The sequence below is a fragment of the Arachis hypogaea genome, chromosome 12, assembly GCF_003086295.3.
Source record: "Arachis hypogaea cultivar Tifrunner chromosome 12, arahy.Tifrunner.gnm2.J5K5, whole genome shotgun sequence".
NCBI classification, from domain to species: Eukaryota; Viridiplantae; Streptophyta; class Magnoliopsida; order Fabales; family Fabaceae; genus Arachis; species Arachis hypogaea.
In genome coordinates, this window is record NC_092047.1 from 61,901,688 (window position 1) to 61,909,726 (window position 8,039).

The 8,039-nt window shown below is 36.7% G+C and overlaps 1 non-coding gene across 1 annotated transcript; it reads left to right on the forward strand.

The window, feature by feature from the left end:
• Positions 1–5,281: 5,281 nt before the first annotated feature.
• Positions 5,282–5,389, forward strand: LOC112730959 (small nucleolar RNA R71). The gene has a single exon (XR_003166758.1). It is a non-coding gene; the product is annotated as a small nucleolar RNA R71 (small nucleolar RNA).
• The last annotated feature ends 2,650 nt before the right edge of the window (positions 5,390–8,039 follow it).

Consider the following 8,039-nt stretch of genomic DNA (forward strand, 5'->3'; position numbering starts at 1 on the left):
AGTTACTTTAATTCTGAAAGGTGTCTCATGTATTGCCCACTGAGCTTGAAATCAAAAAGAAAGAAGAGAAAGGGGATGTAATGCATGAAAAATTGAGTTTATATTTTTTTAAGGCCAGTCTCATTTATCAAATGTGGTGATGTTCTCTGTAATTCTGAATGCATGACATAAACCGTGCATGTTTGAATTTGAATCAAGGAATGTTGACGTATAAGGAAAAGGAATTTAGAGAAGTATTTTGAATTTTCTGAAAATTTGTGACAGTTAATCCTTGAAGCAAAAGAAATAGCAAAAAAAAAAAAAGCAAAGAGGATATAAAAGTAAGGTCCAAGACTCTGAGCATCAATGACTAAGGAGGTCAGACATGATTAAAAGCTCAAAGAGTTGTTTTCCTAGTGATATGCTTGTGGTGTTCTTGTGTCAAGTAACCCTTGAGACAGAACATTTAGAGTCAAGATCAACTACAATTAGTAGAGTATGCCAAAGGCTTTGAGCACCACTGTCTGGGAATAGCTGAAAGAAAAATCAGAACTTCAAAAGAGTTCCCCAGTTAAGTGCTTGTGTTGTTCTTGTGTCAATTAACCCTTGAGACAGAACATTTAAAGTCACAGCTATGCTTAAAGTGCAAAGCACTAGTTAATTGAGAATTTAGGGATACCTGCTGTGTTCAAGGATTTAACTGAGGTATAAAGATCAGAGAACTCATAATATGATCTGGATTCTAATTCCGCATGACATTGACATTTTTTTGATTCAAGGGAGAGTGAGATGCCAAAACTATTCAAGATTGCAGTTGTAAACCCCACTATAAGAAGAGACATGAGCTTAATCAAACTCTAATTCCCATGCAAATTCACATCTTAATCTTGCACTCATTTGGTAGCTTGAGAACAAGCAACAATTCAAGTTTGGTGTTGTGATGCGTGAGCATCTTTCCTATCTTTTCCTAGTGAATTTGCATTCAATTTGTTGAGTTTAATCAAGAATTAATTATCTTTTAGCCACTATGGATGCTACTTTGAGTCGTGTGCAATTCTATTTATTTCAAGTAGCATTTGGTTGGATTTGATGGAGTTTCCACAGAAAAAGACAAGAAGGCTATATAGGGCAGGAATGGCTCAGAGGATGGAGAGGAAGCTTGCACAAATGGAAGGAGCACAAGAATTAAAGGAGATGGCCAACGAGGAGCGACGCGTGCGCGTACCTGACATGTGCGCGTGATTTGGAGATTACGCATGCGCGTACCTGACGCATACGCGTGACACGCGAAGAAGACCATCGACGCATACGCGTGACTGGCGCGTACGCGTGACATGCGCCACGTGCAGAAAACGCTGATTGCTATAATTAATTCTGATTTAAACTTTAATTTTTATAAATAGGAAAATATATTATATTAGTTTTAGAACATAGATTTTAAATTAATTAGGATTAGATATAAAAGAGAAAAAAAACTTCTCTTCTGGGGATTCCACCTCAGCCTAATTTACAGTTTACGAGAATCCTAGTTTTGACTCTTTTTCATGAGCAACTAAACCTCCACTGTTAAGGTTAGGAGCTCTGTTTATTTGTATGAATTGATTCTATTGATTTTGTATTTTAATTCATGTACTGATTTATAATTTAAGAATTATTTTCGTTCTTTATCTTATGAATTTGGGTGGAACGGAAGTATGACCCTTGTTCTAATTGAGTTCCTATATAACTTGGAAAAGCTCTTTACTTGAACAACAGCTTGAAAACAACTTCTCCTAAATTCTAATTATCTGGACTTAACGGGATACGCGACATATAATCCTCTTATATTTGGATAATTAGGATTTTTGTGGTATAAAAACTAGAATTAAACTTCACCCCCTAATTGGAATTAATTGACCAAGGAATTGGCGGTTGATGAAAGTTAGAGGAGACTAGAAAGGTCTAAGGAATTAGGGTCTAGTCATATATAGTTTGCCATGAATTGAATCTTGCATTATTAAAATAAATTAATAAGAAAGTCAATTCGGAAAATAGATAACTCTGAAGCCTTAACTGCCTCCTGCATATTTTATTCCCAACTTATTTACTTGCCTGTCTTCTGATATTCTGAATTACTGTTTAATGCTTTTGAACTCTCAAACACTATTTTCTGCTTGTCTAACTAAGTAAATTAATCAACCATTGTTGCTTAGTCCTTCAATCCTCGTGGGATCGACCCTCACTCACCTGAGGTATTACTTGGTACAACCCGGTGTACTTGCCGGTTAGTTTGTGGTTATAAATTCTGCACCAAAAACCCTTTGATATGAACTACTTTGAGGAAGAATGATGTGGTTGACAATTCGATGCAACTGAGCACGTTCATATCCTAGGGCTTTGTGAGTGGGTGTAATGCCATCAATCAATGAGACATGTTCACAAATATTAGCCAAAGCATCATTGTAAGAAATACCAACTCCTTCATCCCACTTAACAGAAGCATAAGAACAAGGCCCAACATTAGTATACTTCAATGAATCATTGATTGTTTCGTTATTTAAAACTATGTCTCGGCCCTTTACATATGAGTGAACAGTGCCTTCATGATATGTCATGTTAGCATAAAACTCTTTGACCAGAAGAGGATAAATAGGCTTTTTGATGTCAAATAGATTATTCCAGTCCAGAAATTCCAAGTTTTCAAAAAAGGAAAGCCTTTCTTTTTCAAAGTTGGTAAATCAGCAAGAAAAGAGGGACACAGGGTACAGTACTTAATAACTCCATCATAAAAGTCATTATTCATGGCAGACCTAAATCTATAAGGGTTGTAGTTGGAGTGAGATGTCATGAAGTGGGATTTATGAGCAAAAGGATCAATGTCAGGTTCTCTAACAGATTTGAGAGGAGGATGAGATTTACCTCTTTGAGAACGCAAGGGAACCGACTTTGACTTAGGTCGAGTGGGCTCAGAAGCAGGTTGAGGCGCTGCCGGTCACTTCCCTTTCGACGTGCTAGGCTTCGATGACCTAGGTTTGGATGGTGGTTCCTTCAGAGGTTGAGGGTTTGGCGTCGACTTGGCTGAAGAAGGGAACCTTGAAGGGTTCTTGGTGCGAGCCATGGGATCGGTTTGTGGACGAGAGGTAGGAGGAGAAGGTGAGGGAGTGAATGTTGAATCCTGAGAGCGTGTTGAGGGTCTTGGATTTGCAGGAAGCTTATGAATCCTTCCACGCTGTGGCCTTTTTGCAATAACTTTCTTCCTCATTTGGTAGGTTTTAGATTTTCGAGGGAAGAGAAGCAGTAAAGATAGTGGGAAGAAACCGAAAGGTTTGAGGAGGAGTTATGGAGGGAAGAAAAGGAGTGTTGGTAACCGTACCGAAAAGAAACTTTCACAAACCATGCAACTGCATCACCTTCTAATTTGACTTGAAAGGACTTGACATCATCCAGGGTGTGATTTTTCTTCTGCTGTTTTTGATTCTGTTTTCAATTTTTCTATTTATTTTGTGACTCCACATGATCATGAACCTACAAAGACATATAACTAAGAAAAATAGAGTTAGATAAATAAACATTGGGTTGCCTCCCAACAAGCGCTTCTTTAATGTTAATAGCTTGACAGTGGGCTCTTCATGGAGCCTCACAGGTGTGCAGAGCTTTGTTGAGACTCCCCAACACCAAACTTAGAGTTTGGATATGGGAGTTCAACACCAAACTTAGAATTTGGTTGTGGCCTCCCAACACCAAACTTAGAGTTTGACTGTGGGGGCTTTGGTTGACTCTGCTTTGAGAGAGGCTTTTCATGCTTCCTCTCTATGGTTGCAGAGAGAGATCCTTGAGTTTTAAACACAAGGGAGTCCTCATTCAGTTGGAGGACTAATTCTCCTCTGTCAACATCAATCACAGCTCTTGTTGTGGCCAGGAAAGGTCTTCCTAGGATAATGGATTCATCCTCTTCCTTTCCAGTATCCAGGACTATGAAATCAGCAGGGATGTAGAGGCCCTCAACCTTTACTAACACGTCCTCTACTTGTCCATAAGCCTGTTTTCTTGAATTATCTGCCATCTTTAATGAGATTTTTGCAACTTGCACCCCATAGATTCCCAGTTTCTCTATTACAGAGAGGGGCATGAGGTTTATCCCTGAACCAAGGTCACACAGAGCCTTAAAGATCATGGTGCCTATAGTACAAGATATTATGAACTTTCCAGGATCCTGTCTCTTCTGAGGCAATGTCAGTTGATCCAGATCACTTAGTTCATTGATGAACAAGGGAGGTTCAACTTCCCAAGTATCAATGCCAAATAATTTGGCATTCAGCTTCATGATTGCACCAAGAAACTTGGCAGTTTGCTCTTCAGTAACATCCTCATTCTCTTCAGAAGAGGAATACTCATCAGAGCTCATGAAGGGCATAAGGAGGTTCAATGGAATCTCTATGGTCTCTAGATGAGCCTCAGAGTCCTTTGGTTCCTCAGAGGGAAGCTCCTTATTTATCACTAGACGTCCCAGGAGGTCTTCCTCCTTGGGATTCACGTCCTCCACTCCCTCTTTGGGTTCGGCCATTTTGGTTATGTCAATGGCCTTGCACTCTCCTTTTGGATTTTCTTCTGTATTGCTTGGGAGAGTGCTAGGAGGGATTTCAGTGATCCTTTTACTCAGCTGGCCCATTTGTGCTTCCAAATTTCTAATGGAAGACCTTGTTTCATTCATGAAACTCACAGTGGCCTTAGATAGATCAGAGACTAAGTTTGCTAAGCTAGATGGGTTCTGCTCAGAATTCTCTGTCTGTTGCTGAGTGGATGATGGAAAAGGCTTGCTATTGCTAAACCTGTTTCTTTCACCATTATTAAAGCCTTGTTGAGGCTTTTGATCCTTCCATGAGAAATTTGGATGATTTCTCCATGTTGAGTTATAGGTGTTTCCATAAGGTTCACCTAAGTAATTTACCTCTGCTATTGCAGGGTTCTCAGGATCATAAGCTTCTTCTTCAGGAGAAGCCTCTTGAGTACTGTTGGATACAGCTTGCATTCCATTCAGACTCTGAGAAATCATATTGACTTGCTGAGTCAATATTTTATTCTGAGCCAATATGGCATTCAGAGTATCAATTTCAAGAACTCCCTTCTTCATAGGCGTCCCATTGTTCACATGATTCCTTTCAGAAGTGTACATGAACTGGTTATTAGCAACCATGTCAATGAGTTCTTGAGCTTCTGCAGGCATTTTCTTTAGGTGAATGGATCCACCTGCAGAAGTATCCAATGACATCTTTGATAGCTCAGATAAACCATCATAGAATATATCCAGGATGGTCCATTCTGAAAGCATGTCAGAAGGACACTTTTTGGTCAACTGTTTGTATCTTTCCCAAGCTTCATAGAGGGATTCACCTTCTTTCTGTCTGAAGGTTTGAACATCAGCTCTAAGCTTGCTCAGCTTTTGAGGAGGAAAGTACTTGGCTAAGAAAGCTGTGACCAGCTTATCCCCAAAGTTCAGGCTGTCTTTGAGTTGAGAATCCAACCATATTCTAGCTCTGTCTCTTACAGCAAAAGGGAAAAGCATGAGCCTGTAGACTTCAGGATCTATTCCATTAGTCTTAACAGTATCACATATCTGCAAGAATTCAGTTAAGAACTGAAAAGGATCTTCAGATGGAAGTCCATGAAACTTGCAGTTTTGCTGCATCAGAGAAACTAATTGAGGTTTCAGCTCAAAGTTGTTTGCTCCAATGGCAGGGATGGAGATGCTTCTTCCATGTAAATTGGAATTAGGTGCAGTAAAGTCACCAAGCATCTTCCTTACATTATTATTATTTTCGGCTGCCATCTTCTCTTCCTATTCGAAAATTTCTGAAAGGTTATCTCTGGATTGTTGTATTTTAGCTTCTCTTAGTTTCCTTTTCAGAGTCCTTTCAGGTTCTGGATCTGCTTCCACAAGAATGTTTTTGTCCTTGCTCCTGCTCATATGACAAAGAAAAGGGCACAGAAAAATAATAATAATAGAAATCCTTTATACCACAGTATAGGGATTTCTTTGTGAGTGAAAGAAAAGAGGAAGATAAAGAATGTAATGGAATGGAAGAAACACAACTGTGAGGAGGGTTGAGATGTGAGATGAGATGTTAGTAAATGAATAAATAAAAGAATAAGATGGGAGAGGGAGAATTTTTGAAAAATATTTTTGAAAAAGAGTTAGTGATTTTCGAAAATGGTTTTTTGAAAAATGTTAGTATTTTTCGAAAATTTTTAAAATCAAAAATAAAAATAAAAATAATTAGTTAATTAAAAAGAAATTTTTGAAAAAAGAGGGAAGATATTTTCGAAAATTAGAGAGAGAGAGTTAGTTAGGTAGTTTTGAAAAAGTTAAGAAACAAACAAAAAGTTAGTTAGTTAGTTGAAACAAATTTTGAAAAGATAAGAAGTTAGGAGGTTAGAAAAGATATTTTGAAACCAACTTTTTGAAAAAGGTAAGATAAGAAGATATTTTAAAAATTAGTTTTGAAAAAGATTTGATTTTTAAAATCTCAATTAATGACTTGATTCATAAGAAATCACAAGATATGATTCTAGAACTTAAAGTTTGAATCTTTCTTAACAAGCAAGTAACAAACTTCAAATTTTTGAATCAAAACATTAATTGATTATGTTATTTTCGAAAATTTGATATAAAAAATAAGAAAAAGATTTTTGAAAAATATTTTTGGAATTTTCGAAAATAACTAAGAATTTTGAAAAAGATTTGATTTTTGAAAAAGATTTTGAAAAAGATAAGATTTTCAAATTGAAAATTTGATTTGACTCATAAGAAACAACTTGATTTTAAAAATTTTTGAAAAAGTCAACTCAAATTTTCGAATTTGATGAGAGAAAAAGGGAAAGATATTTTTTTGATTTTTTTTTTTGAATTCTTATGAAAAACACTAAAATGATGCAATGCATGAAATTTTTAGATCAAAACATGTGATGAATGCAAAAATGCTATGAATGTCAAGATGAACACCAAGAATACTATGAAGATCATGATGAACATCAAGAACATATTTTTGAAAAATTTTTAATGCAAAGAAAACATGCAAGACACCAAACTTAGAATTCTTTAATGCTTACGCACTAAGAATTCAAGAATGCATATGAAAAACACCATACAACACAAAACAAAAAATCATCAAGATCAAACAAGAAGACTTACCAAGAACAACTTGAAGATCATGAAGAACACTATGAATGCATGAATTTTTGAAAAATGCAAGATGCACATGCAATTGACACCAAACTTATAACATGACTCAAGACTCAAACAAGAAACACAAAAAATATTTTTGATTTTTATGATTTTCTAATTTTTTTGGATTTTTTCGAAAAATTAATTGAAAAAGAAAAATAAGGATTCCAAAATTTTTAATATGAATTCCAGGAATCTTGCCATATTAGTCTAAAGCTTCAGTCCAGGAATTAGACATGGCTCACTAGCCAGCCAAGCTTTCAAAGAAATCTCCGGTCCAAAACACTAGACATGGCCAATGGCCAGCCAAGCTTCAGCATTTAACATCAGAGTATATTGCTCTTGATAACAAATTGCAAGCCCCAGTCCAAATAAATTTAGACATGGCTTTACAGCCAGCCAGGCTTCACATGCTTCATGAAACACTAGAATTCATTCTTAAAAATTCTGAAGAAAAATATTTTTTGAAAACATGTTTTTTTTTTTTTTCGAAAACAGGTGAGAAAATTTTGAAAAATTTTTGAAAATTTTTTGAAAAGAAAACGAAAAGAAGGTTACCTAATCTGAGCAACAAGATGAACCGTCAGTTGTTCAAACTCAAACAATCCCCGGCAACGGCGCCAAAAACTTGGTACGCGGAATCGTGATTACACTTTAATTATGTAAAATTCATTGCTCTTTCTTTCCCTGGAAATGGCGCCAAAAACATGATGCCAAGACCATGGTTCACAACTCCGTGTAACTAAACAGCAAGTGCACTGGGTCGTCCAAGTAATACCTTACGTGAGTAAGGGTCGAATCCCACGGAGATTGTTGGTATGAAGCAAGCTATGGTCACCTTGCAAATCTCAGTTAGGCA